Source organism: Somniosus microcephalus, chromosome 32, assembly GCF_052327205.1.
Source record: "Somniosus microcephalus isolate GS21.2 chromosome 32, FLI_Smic_1.0, whole genome shotgun sequence".
NCBI lineage: Eukaryota > Metazoa > Chordata > Chondrichthyes > Squaliformes > Somniosidae > Somniosus > Somniosus microcephalus.
Genome location: NC_141018.1, coordinates 9,614,868 through 9,627,916, shown reverse-complemented (window position 1 = coordinate 9,627,916; position 13,049 = coordinate 9,614,868).

Genomic DNA, 13,049 nt, shown 5'->3' with positions numbered 1-13,049 from the left:
ACTCAACGCTCACTCCAGTCTCCCCGTTCGCTCCAGTCTCCCCGCTCGCTCCAGTCTCCCTGCTCACTCCAGTCTCCCCGCTCACACCAGCCTCCCCGCTCACTCCAGTCTCCGGCTCACTCCAGTCTCCCCGCTCACTCTAGACTCAACGCTCACTCCAGTCTCCCCGCTCACTCCAGTCTCCCGCTCACTCCAGTCTCCCCGCTCACTCCAGTCTCCCCGCTCACTCCAGTCTCCCCGCTCACTCCAGTCTCCCCGCTCACTCCAGTCTCCCCGCACACTCCAGTCTCCCGCTCACTCCGTCTGCCCGCTCACTCCACTCTCCCCGCTCTCTCCATTCTCCCCGCTCACTCCAGTCTCCCCGCTCACTCCAGTCTCCCCGCTCACTCCAGACCTCCCGCTCACTCCAGTCACCCCGCTCACTCCAGTCTCCCTGCTCACTCCAGTCCCCCGCTCCCTCCAGTGTCTCCGCTCTCTCCAGTCTCCCCGCTCACTCCAGTCTCCCCGCTCCCTCCAGTCTCCCCGCTCACTCCAATCTCCCCGCTCACTCCAGTCTCCCCTCTCACTCCAGTCTCCCCGCTCATTGCAGTCTCCCCGCTCACTCCAGTCTCCCCGCTCACTCCATTCTCCCCGCTCACTCCAGTCCCCCGCTCCCTCCATTCTCACCGCTCTCTCCATTCTCCCCGCTCACTCCAGCCTCCCCGCTCCCTCCAGTCTCCCCGCTCACTCCAGTCTCCCCGCTCACTCCAGACTCCCCGCTCAATCCAGTCTCCCCGCTCACTCCAGTCTCCCCGCTCACTGCTGTCTCCCCGCTCACTGCTGTCTCCCCGCTTTCTCCAGTCTCCCCGCTCACTCCAGTCTCTCCGCTCACTCCAGTTTCACCGCTCACTCCAGTCTCCCCGCTCACTCCAGTCTCCCTGCTCACTCCAGTCCCCCGCTCCCTCCAGTCTCGCCGCACTCTCCAGTCTCCCCGCTCTCTCCAGTCTCCCCGCTCACTCCAGTCTCCCCGCTCCCTCCAGTCTTCCTGCTCACTCCAGTCTCCCCGCTCACTCCAGTCTCCCCTCTCACTCCAGTCTCCCCGCTCACTCCAGTCTCCCCGCTCACTCCCGTCTCCCTGCTCACTCCAGTCTCCCTGCTCACTCCAGTCCCCCGCTCCCTCCAGTCTCGCCGCTCTCTCCAGTCTCCCCGCTCACTCCAGCCTCCCCGCTCACTCCAGTCTCCCCGCTCACTGCTGTCTCCCCGCTCACTGCTGTCTCCCCGCTCACTCCAGTCTCCCCGCTCACTCCAGTCTCCCCGCTCACTCCAGTCTCCCCGCTCACTCCAGTCTCCGGCTCACTCCAGTCTCCCCGATCACTCCAGACTCAACGCTCACTCCAGTCTCCCCGTTCGCTCCAGTCTCCCCGCTCGCTCCAGTCTCCCTGCTCACTCCAGTCTCCCCGCTCACTCCAGTCTCCCCGCTCACTCCAGTCTCCGGCTCACTCCAGTCTCCCCGCTCACTCCAGACTCAACACTCACTCCAGTCTCCCCGTTCACTCCAGTCTCCCGCTCACTCCAGTCTCCCCGCTCACTCCAGTCTCCCCGCTCACTCCAGTCTCCCTGCTCACTCCAGTCTCCCCGCTCACTCCAGTCTCCCCGCACACTCCAGTCTCCCCGCTCACTCCGTCTGCCCGCTCACTCCAGTCTCCCCGTTCTCTCCAGTCTCCCCGCTCACTCCAGTCTCCCCGCTCACTCCAGTCTCCCCGCTCACTCCAGACTTCCCGCTCACTCCAGTCTCCCCGCTCACTCCAGTCTCCCAGCTCACTCCAGTCCCCCGCTCCCTCCAGTGTCTCCGCTATCTCCAGTCTCCCCGCTCACTCCAGTCTCCCCGCACCCTCCAGTCTCCCCGCTCACTCCAATCTCCCCGCACACTCCAGTCTCCCCTCTCACTCCAGTCTCCCCGCTCACTGCAGTCTCTCCGCTCACTCCAGTCTCCCCGCTCGCTCCAGTCTCCCCGCTCACTCCAGTCCCCCGCTCCCTCCATTCTCGCCGCTCTCTCCAGTCTCCCCGCTCACTCCAGCCTCCCCGCTCCCTCCAGTCTCCCCGCTCACTCCAGTCTCCCCGCTCACTCCAGACTCCCCGCTCACTCCAGTCTCCCCGCTCACTCCAGTCTCCCCGCTCACTGCTGTCTCCCCGCTCACTGCAGTCTCCCCGCTCACACCAGTCTCCCCGGTCACTCCAGTCTCCCTGCTCACTCCAGTCTCTCCGCTCACTGCTGTCTCCCCGCTCACTGCTGTCTCCCCGCTCACTCCAGTCTCCCCGGTCACTCCAGTCTCCCTGCTCACTCCAGTCTCCCCACTCACTCCAGTCTCGCCGCTCACTCCAGTCTCCCCGCTCACTGCTGTCTCCCCGCTCACTCCAGTCTCCCCGCTCACTCCAGTCACCCCGCTCACTCCAGACTCCCCGCTCACTCCAGTCTCCCCGTTCGCTCCAGTCTCCCCGCTCGCTCCAGTCTCCCCGCTCGCTCCAGTCTCCCCGCTCACTCCAGTCTCCCCGCTCCCTCCAGTATCCCCGCTCACTCCAGTCTCCCCGCTCACTCCAGTCTCCCCGCTCACTCCAGTCTCCCCGTTCACTCCAGTCTCCCCGCTCACTCCAGTCTCCCCGCTCACTTCAGTCTCCCCGCTCACTCCAGTCTCCCCGCTCACTCCAGTCTCCCCGCTCACTCCAGTCTCGCTGCTCACTCCAGCCTCCCGCTCACTCCAGTCTCCCCGCTCACTCCAGTCTCCCCGCTCACTCCAGTCTCCCCGCTCACTCCAGTCTCCCCATTCACTCCAGTCACCCCATTGACTCCAGTCTCCCCGCTCACTTCAGTCTCCCCGCTCACTCCAGTCTCCCCGCTCACTCCAGTATCCCCGCTCACTCCAGCCTCCCCGCTCACTCCAGTCTCCCCGCTCACTCCAGTCTCCCCGCTCACTCCAGTCTCCCCGCTCACTCCAGTCTCCCCGCTCACTCCGTCTGCCCGCTCACTCCAGTCTCCCCGCTCACTCCAGTCTCCCCGCTCACTGCTGTCTCCGCGCTCACTCCAGTCTCCCCGCTCACTCCAGTCTCCCCGCTCACTCCAGTCTCCCCGCTCACTCCAGTCTCCCCGCTCACTCCGTCTGCCCGCTCACTCCAGTCTCCCCGCTCACTCCAGTATCCCCGCTCACTCCAGTCTCCCCGATCACTCCAGTCTCCCCGCTCACTCCAGTCTCCCGCTCACTCCAATCTCCCCGCACACTCCAGACTCCCCGCTCACTGCAGTCTCCCCGCTCACTCCAGTCTCCCTGTTCGCTCCAGTCTCCCCGCTCGCTCCAGTCTCCCCGCTCACTACAGTCACCCCGCTCACTCCAGTCTCCCCGCTCACTCCAGTCTCCCTGAACACTCCAGTCTCCCCCAAAACTCCAGTCTCCCCACTCATCCAGTCTCCCCGTTCACTCCAGTCTCCCCGCTCACTCCAGTCTCCCCGCTCACTCCAGTCTCCCCGTTCACTCCAGTCTCCCCGCTCACTCCAGTCTCCCCACTCACTCCAGTCTCCCCACTCACTCCAGTCTCCCCGCTCACTGCTGTCTCCCCGTTTTCTCCAGTCTCCCCGCTCACTCCAGCCTCCCCGCTCACTCCAGTCACCCCCTCACTCCAGTCTCCCCGCTCACTCCAGTCTCTCCGCTCACTCCAGTCTCCCCGCTCACTCCAGTCTCCCAGCTCCTTCCAGACTCCCCGCCCGCTCCAGTCTCCCCGCTCGCTCCAGTCTCCCCGCTCACTCCAGTCTCCCCGCTCACTCCAGTCTCCCCGCTCACTCCAGTCTCCCCATTCACTCCAGTCACCCCATTGACTCCAGTCTCCCCGCTCACTCCAGTCTCCCCGCTCACTCCAGTCTCCCCGCTCACTCCAGTATCCCCGCTCACTCCAGTCTCCCCGCTCACTCCAGTCTCCCCGCTCACTCCAGTCTCCCCGCTCACTCCAGTCTCCCCGCTCACTCCAGTCTCCCCGCTCACTCCGTCTGCCCGCTCACTCCAGTCTCCCCGCTCACTCCAGTCTCCCCGCTCACTGCTGTCTCCGCGTTCACTCCAGTCTCCCCGCTCACTCCAGTCTCCCCGCTCACTCCAGTCTCCCCGCTCACTCCAGTCTCCCCGCTCACTCCGTCTGCCCGCTCACTCCAGTCTCCCCGCTCACTCCAGTATCCCCGCTCACTCCAGTCTCCCCGCTCACTCCAGTCTCCCCGCTCACTCCAGTCTCCCTGATCACTCCAGACTCCCCGCCCGCTCCAGTCTCCCCGCTCGCTCCAGTCTCCCCGCTCGCTCCAGTCTCCCCACTCGCTCCAGTCTCCCCGCTCTCTCCAGTCTCCCCGCTGGCTCCAGTCTCCCCGCTCGCTCCAGTTTCCCTGCTCCCTCCAGTCTCCCCGCTCACTACAATCTCCCCGCTCACTTCAGTCTCCCTGCTCACTCCCGTCTCCCCGCTCACTCCAGTCTCCCCGCTCACTCCAGTCTCCCCGCTCACTCCAGTCTCCCCGCTCGCTCCGGTCTCCCCGCTCACTCCAGTCTCCCCGAACGCTCCAGTCTCCCCGCTCGCTCCAGTCTCCCCGCTCTCTCCAGTCTCCCCGCTCGCTCCAGTCTCCCCGCTCTCTCCAGTCTCCCCGCGCACTCCAGTCTCCCCGTTCACTCCAGTCTCCCCGCTCACTCCAGTCTCCCCTCTCACTTCTGTCTCCCCGCTCACTTTAGTCTCCCCGCTCACTCCAGTCTCCCCGCTCACTCCAGTCTCCCCGAACACTCCAGTCTCCCCGAACACTCCAGTCTCCCCGTTCACTCCAGTCTCCCCGCACACTCCAGTCTCCCCGCTCACTACAGTCTCCCCGAACACTCCAGTCACCCCGCTCACTCCAGTCTCCCCATTCACTCCAGTCTCCCCGCTCACTCCAGTCTCCCCTCTCACTCCAGTCTCCCCGCTCACTCCAGTCTCCCCGCTCACTGCTGTCTCCCCGCTCACTCCAGCCTCCCCGCTCCCTCCAGTCTCCCCGCTGACTCCAGTCTCCCCGCACCCTCCAGTCTCCCCGCTCACTACAATCTCCCCGCTCACTACAGTCGCCCTGCTCACTCCAGTCTCCCCACTCACTCCAGTCTCCCCGCTCACTCCAGTCTCCCCGCTCTCTCCATTCTCCCCGCTCACTCCAGTCTCCCCGCGCACTCCAGTCTCCACGAACACTCCAGTCTCCCCGCTCGCTCCAGTCTCCCCGCTCTCTCCAGTCTCCCCGCTCGCTCCAGTCTCCCCGCTCTCTCCAGTCTCCCCGCTCACTCCAGTCTCCCCGTTCACTCCAGTCTCCCCGCTCACTCCAGTCTCCCCTCTCACTTCTGTCTCCCCGCTCACTCCAGTCCCCCCGCTCACTCCAGTCTCCCCGTTCACTCCAGTCTCCCCGCTCTCTCCAGTCTCCCCGCTCACTCCAGCCTCCCCTCTCACTCCAGTCCCCCCGCTCACTCCAGTCTCCCCGAGCACTCCAGTCTCCCCGCTCACTGCTGTCTCCCCGCTTTCTCCAGCCTCCCCGCTCACTCCAGCCTCCCCGCTCACTCCAGTCACCCCGCTCACTCCAGTCTCCCCATTCACTCCAGTCTCCCCGCTCACTCCAGTGTCCCCACTCACTCCAGTCTCCCCGCTCACTCCAGTCTCCCCGCTCAATCCAGTCTCCCCTCTCACTCCAGTCTCCCCGCTCACTCCAGACTCAACGCTCACTCCAGTCTCCCCGTTCGCTCCAGTCTCCCCGCTCGCTCCAGTCTCCCCGTTCACTCCAGTCTCCCCGCTCACTCCAGTCTCCCCTCTCACTTCTGTCTCCCCGCTCACTCCAGTCTCCCCGCTCACTCCAGTCTCCCCTCTCGCTCCAGTCCCCCCGCTCACTCCAGTCTCCCCGAACACTCCAGTCTCCCCGAACACTCCAGTCACCCCGCTCACTCCAGTCTCCCCATTCACTCCAGTTTCCCCGCTCACTCCAGTCTCCCCACTCACTCCAGTCTCGCCGCTCACTCCAGTCTCCCCGCTCACTGCTGTCTCCCCGCTCACTCCAGTCTCCCCGCTCACTCCAGTCACCCCGCTCACTCCAGACTCCCCGCTCACTCCAGTCTCCCCGTTCACTCCAGTCTCCCAGCTCACAGCTGTCTCCCCGCTCACTGCTGTCTCCCCGCTCACTCCAGTCTCCCCGCTCACTCCAGTCTCCCTGCTCACTCCAGTCTCCCCGCTCACTCCAGTCTCCCCTCTCACTCCAGTCTCCCCGCTCACTCCAGTCTCCCCGCTCACTCCCGTCTCCCCGCTCACTCCCGTCTCCCTGCTCACTCCAGTCCCCCGCTCCCTCCAGTCTCGCCGCTCTCTCCAGTCTCCCCGCTCTCTCCAGTCTCCCCTCTCACTCCAGTCTCCCCGCTCACTCCAGACTCCCCGCTCACTCCAGTCTCCCCGCTCACTCCAGTCTCCCCGCTCACTGCTGTCTCCCCGCTCACTGCTGTCTCCCCGCTCACTCCAGTCTCCCCGCTCACTCCAGTCTCCCTGCTCACTCCAGTCTCCCCGCTCACTCCAGTCTCCCCGCTCACTCCAGTCTCCCCGCTCACTCCAGACTCAACGCTCACTCCAGTCTCCCCGTTCGCTCCAGTCTCCCCGCTCGCTCCAGTCTCCCTGCTCACTCCAGTCTCCCCGCTCACACCAGCCTCCCCGCTCACTCCAGTCTCCGGCTCACTCCAGTCTCCCCGCTCACTCTAGACTCAACGCTCACTCCAGTCTCCCCGCTCACTCCAGTCTCCCGCTCACTCCAGTCTCCCCGCTCACTCCAGTCTCCCCGCTCACTCCAGTCTCCCCGCTCACTCCAGTCTCCCCGCTCACTCCAGTCTCCCCGCACACTCCAGTCTCCCCGCTCACTCCGTCTGCCCGCTCACTCCACTCTCCCCGCTCTCTCCATTCTCCCCGCTCACTCCAGTCTCCCCGCTCACTCCAGTCTCCCCGCTCACTCCAGACCTCCCGCTCACTCCAGTCACCCCGCTCACTCCAGTCTCCCTGCTCACTCCAGTCCCCCGCTCCCTCCAGTGTCTCCGCTCTCTCCAGTCTCCCCGCTCACTCCAGTCTCCCCGCTCCCTCCAGTCTCCCCGCTCACTCCAATCTCCCCGCTCACTCCAGTCTCCCCTCTCACTCCAGTCTCCCCGCTCATTGCAGTCTCCCCGCTCACTCCAGTCTCCCCGCTCACTCCATTCTCCCCGCTCACTCCAGTCCCCCGCTCCCTCCATTCTCACCGCTCTCTCCATTCTCCCCGCTCACTCCAGCCTCCCCGCTCCCTCCAGTCTCCCCGCTCACTCCAGTCTCCCCGCTCACTCCAGACTCCCCGCTCAATCCAGTCTCCCCGCTCACTCCAGTCTCCCCGCTCACTGCTGTCTCCCTGCTCACTGCTGTCTCCCCGCTTTCTCCAGTCTCCCCGCTCACTCCAGTCTCTCCGCTCACTCCAGTTTCACCGCTCACTCCAGTCTCCCCGCTCACTCCAGTCTCCCTGCTCACTCCAGTCCCCCGCTCCCTCCAGTCTCGCCGCACTCTCCAGTCTCCCCGCTCTCTCCAGTCTCCCCGCTCACTCCAGTCTCCCCGCTCCCTCCAGTCTTCCTGCTCACTCCAGTCTCCCCGCTCACTCCAGTCTCCCCTCTCACTCCAGTCTCCCCGCTCACTCCAGTCTCCCCGCTCACTCCCGTCTCCCTGCTCACTCCAGTCTCCCTGCTCACTCCAGTCCCCCGCTCCCTCCAGTCTCGCCGCTCTCTCCAGTCTCCCCGCTCACTCCAGCCTCCCCGCTCACTCCAGTCTCCCCGCTCACTGCTGTCTCCCCGCTCACTGCTGTCTCCCCGCTCACTCCAGTCTCCCCGCTCACTCCAGTCTCCCCGCTCACTCCAGTCTCCCCGCTCACTCCAGTCTCCGGCTCACTCCAGTCTCCCCGATCACTCCAGACTCAACGCTCACTCCAGTCTCCCCGTTCGCTCCAGTCTCCCCGCTCGCTCCAGTCTCCCTGCTCACTCCAGTCTCCCCGCTCACTCCAGTCTCCCCGCTCACTCCAGTCTCCGGCTCACTCCAGTCTCCCCGCTCACTCCAGACTCAACACTCACTCCAGTCTCCCCGTTCACTCCAGTCTCCCGCTCACTCCAGTCTCCCCGCTCACTCCAGTCTCCCCGCTCACTCCAGTCTCCCTGCTCACTCCAGTCTCCCCGCTCACTCCAGTCTCCCCGCACACTCCAGTCTCCCCGCTCACTCCGTCTGCCCGCTCACTCCAGTCTCCCCGTTCTCTCCAGTCTCCCCGCTCACTCCAGTCTCCCCGCTCACTCCAGTCTCCCCGCTCACTCCAGACTTCCCGCTCACTCCAGTCTCCCCGCTCACTCCAGTCTCCCAGCTCACTCCAGTCCCCCGCTCCCTCCAGTGTCTCCGCTATCTCCAGTCTCCCCGCTCACTCCAGTCTCCCCGCACCCTCCAGTCTCCCCGCTCACTCCAATCTCCCCGCACACTCCAGTCTCCCCTCTCACTCCAGTCTCCCCGCTCACTGCAGTCTCTCCGCTCACTCCAGTCTCCCCGCTCGCTCCAGTCTCCCCGCTCACTCCAGTCCCCCGCTCCCTCCATTCTCGCCGCTCTCTCCAGTCTCCCCGCTCACTCCAGCCTCCCCGCTCCCTCCAGTCTCCCCGCTCACTCCAGTCTCCCCGCTCACTCCAGACTCCCCGCTCACTCCAGTCTCCCCGCTCACTCCAGTCTCCCCGCTCACTGCTGTCTCCCCGCTCACTGCAGTCTCCCCGCTCACACCAGTCTCCCCGGTCACTCCAGTCTCCCTGCTCACTCCAGTCTCTCCGCTCACTGCTGTCTCCCCGCTCACTGCTGTCTCCCCGCTCACTCCAGTCTCCCCGGTCACTCCAGTCTCCCTGCTCACTCCAGTCTCCCCACTCACTCCAGTCTCGCCGCTCACTCCAGTCTCCCCGCTCACTGCTGTCTCCCCGCTCACTCCAGTCTCCCCGCTCACTCCAGTCACCCCGCTCACTCCAGACTCCCCGCTCACTCCAGTCTCCCCGTTCACTCCAGTCTCCCAGCTCACAGCTGTCTCCCCGCTCACTGCTGTCTCCCCGCTCACTCCAGTCTCCCCGCTCACTCCAGTCTCCCCGCTCACTCCAGTCTCCGGCTCACTCCAGTCACCCCGCTCACTCCAGTCTCCCCATTCACTCCAGTCTCCCCGCTCACTCCAGTCTCCCCGCTCACTCCAGTCTCCCCGCTCACTCCAGTCTCCCCGCTCACTGCTGTCTCCCCGCTCACTCCAGTCTCCCCACTCACTCCAGTCTCCCCGCTCACTCCAGTCTCCCCGCTCATTCAAGTCTCCCCGCTCACTCCAGTCTCCCCGCTCACTCCAATCTGCCCGCTCACTCCAGTCTCCCCGCTCACTCCGTCTGCCCACTCACTCCAGTCTCACTCCAGTCTCCCCGCTCACTGCTGTCTCCCCGCTTTCTGCAGTCTCCCCGCTCACTCCAGTCTCTCCGCTCACTCCAGTCTCCCCGCTCACTCCAGTCTCCCCGCTCACTCCAGTCTCCCTGCTCACTCCAGTCCCCCGCTCCCTCCAGTCTCGCCGCACTCTCCAGTCTCCCCACTCTCTCCAGTCTCCCCGCTCACTCCAGTCTCCCCGCTCCCTCCAGTCTTCCTGCTCACTCCAGTCTCCCCGCTCACTCCAGTCTCCCCTCTCACTCCAGTCTCCCCGCTCACTCCAGTCTCCCCGCTCACTCCAGTCTCCCCGCTCACTCCAGTCTCCCTGCTCACTCCAGTCCCCCGCTCCCTCCAGTCTCGCCGCTCTCTCCAGTCTCCCCGCTCACTCCAGCCTCCCCGCTCCCTCCAGTCTCCCCGCTCACTCCAGTCTCCCCGCTCACTCCAGACTCCCCGCTCACTCCAGTCTCCCCGCTCACTCCAGTCTCCCCGCTCACTGCTGTCTCCCCGCTCACTGCTGTCTCCCCGCTCACTCCAGTCTCACCTTTCACTCCAGTCTCCCTGCTCACTCCAGTCTCCCCGCTCACTCCAGTCTCCCCGCTCACTCCAGTCTCCGGCTCACTCCAGTCTCCCCGCTCACTCCAGACTCAACGCTCACTCCAGTCTCCCCGTTCGCTCCAGTCTCCCCGCTCGCTCCAGTCTCCCCGCTCGCTCCAGTCTCCCCGCTCACTCCAGTCTCCCCGCTCCCTCCAGTATCCCCGCTCACTCCAGTCTCCCCGCTCACTCCAGTCTCCCCGCTCACTCCAGTCTCCCTGTTCACTCCAGTCTCCCCGCTCACTCCAGTCTCCCCGCTCACTTCAGTCTCCCCGCTGACTCCAGTCTCCCCGCTCACTCCAGTCTCCCCGCTCACTCCAGTCTCGCTGCTCACTCCAGCCTCCCGCTCACTCCAGTCTCCCCGCTCACTCCAGTCTCCCCGCTCACTCCAGTCTCCCCGCTCACTCCAGTCTCCCCATTCACTCCAGTCACCCCATTGACTCCAGTCTCCCCGCTCACTTCAGTCTCCCCGCTCACTCCAGTCTCCCCGCTCACTCCAGTATCCCCGCTCACTCCAGCCTCCCCGCTCACTCCAGTCTCCCCGCTCACTCCAGTCTCCCCGCTCACTCCAGTCTCCCCGCTCACTCCAGTCTCCCCGCTCACTCCGTCTGCCCGCTCACTCCAGTCTCCCCGCTCACTCCAGTCTCCCCGCTCACTGCTGTCTCCGCGCTCACTCCAGTCTCCCCGCTCACTCCAGTCTCCCCGCTCACTCCAGTCTCCCCGCTCACTCCAGTCTCCCCGCTCACTCCGTCTGCCCGCTCACTCCAGTCTCCCCGCTCACTCCAGTATCCCCGCTCACTCCAGTCTCCCCGATCACTCCAGTCTCCCCGCTCACTCCAGTCTCCCGCTCACTCCAATCTCCCCGCACACTCCAGACTCCCCGCTCACTGCAGTCTCCCCGCTCACTCCAGTCTCCCTGTTCGCTCCAGTCTCCCCGCTCGCTCCAGTCTCCCCGCTCACTACAGTCACCCCGCTCACTCCAGTCTCCCCGCTCACTCCAGTCTCCCTGAACACTCCAGTCTCCCCCAAAACTCCAGTCTCCCCACTCATCCAGTCTCCCCGTTCACTCCAGTCTCCCCGCTCACTCCAGTCTCCCCGCTCACTCCAGTCTCCCCGTTCACTCCAGTCTCCCCGCTCACTCCAGTCTCCCCACTCACTCCAGTCTCCCCACTCACTCCAGTCTCCCCGCTCACTGCTGTCTCCCCGTTTTCTCCAGTCTCCCCGCTCACTCCAGCCTCCCCGCTCACTCCAGTCACCCCCTCACTCCAGTCTCCCCGCTCACTCCAGTCTCTCCGCTCACTCCAGTCTCCCCGCTCACTCCAGTCTCCCAGCTCCTTCCAGACTCCCCGCCCGCTCCAGTCTCCCCGCTCGCTCCAGTCTCCCCGCTCACTCCAGTCTCCCCGCTCACTCCAGTCTCCCCGCTCACTCCAGTCTCCCCATTCACTCCAGTCACCCCATTGACTCCAGTCTCCCCGCTCACTCCAGTCTCCCCGCTCACTCCAGTCTCCCCGCTCACTCCAGTATCCCCGCTCACTCCAGTCTCCCCGCTCACTCCAGTCTCCCCGCTCACTCCAGTCTCCCCGCTCACTCCAGTCTCCCCGCTCACTCCAGTCTCCCCGCTCACTCCGTCTGCCCGCTCACTCCAGTCTCCCCGCTCACTCCATTCTCCCCGCTCACTGCTGTCTCCGCGTTCACTCCAGTCTCCCCGCTCACTCCAGTCTCCCCGCTCACTCCAGTCTCCCCGCTCACTCCAGTCTCCCCGCTCACTCCGTCTGCCCGCTCACTCCAGTCTCCCCGCTCACTCCAGTATCCCCGCTCACTCCAGTCTCCCCGCTCACTCCAGTCTCCCCGCTCACTCCAGTCTCCCTGATCACTCCAGACTCCCCGCCCGCTCCAGTCTCCCCGCTCGCTCCAGTCTCCCCGCTCGCTCCAGTCTCCCCACTCGCTCCAGTCTCCCCGCTCTCTCCAGTCTCCCCGCTGGCTCCAGTCTCCCCGCTCGCTCCAGTTTCCCTGCTCACTCCAGTCTCCCCGCTCACTACAATCTCCCCGCTCACTTCAGTCTCCCTGCTCACTCCCGTCTCCCCGCTCACTCCAGTCTCCCCGCTCACTCCAGTCTCCCCGCTCACTCCAGTCTCCCCGCTCGCTCCGGTCTCCCCGCTCACTCCAGTCTCCCCGAACGCTCCAGTCTCCCCGCTCGCTCCAGTCTCCCCGCTCTCTCCAGTCTCCCCGCTCGCTCCAGTCTCCCCGCTCTCTCCAGTCTCCCCGCGCACTCCAGTCTCCCCGTTCACTCCAGTCTCCCCGCTCACTCCAGTCTCCCCTCTCACTTCTGTCTCCCCGCTCACTTTAGTCTCCCCGCTCACTCCAGTCTCCCCGCTCACTCCAGTCTCCCCGAACACTCCAGTCTCCCCGAACACTCCAGTCTCCCCGTTCACTCCAGTCTCCCCGCACACTCCAGTCTCCCCGCTCACTACAGTCTCCCCGAACACTCCAGTCACCCCGCTCACTCCAGTCTCCCCATTCACTCCAGTCTCCCCGCTCACTCCAGTCTCCCCTCTCACTCCAGTCTCCCCGCTCACTCCAGTCTCCCCGCTCACTGCTGTCTCCCCGCTCACTCCAGCCTCCCCGCTCCCTCCAGTCTCCCCGCTGACTCCAGTCTCCCCGCACCCTCCAGTCTCCCCGCTCACTACAATCTCCCCGCTCACTACAGTCGCCCTGCTCACTCCAGTCTCCCCACTCACTCCAGTCTCCCCGCTCACTCCAGTCTCCCCGCTCTCTCCATTCTCCCCGCTCACTCCAGTCTCCCCGCGCACTCCAGTCTCCACGAACACTCCAGTCTCCCCGCTCGCTCCAGTCTCCCCGCTCTCTCCAGTCTCCCCGCTCGCTCCAGTCTCCCCGCTCTCTCCAGTCTCCCCGCTCACTCCAGTCTCCCCGTTCACTCCAGTCTCCCCGCTCACTCCAGTCTCCCCTCTCACTTCTGTCTCCCCGCTCACTCCAGT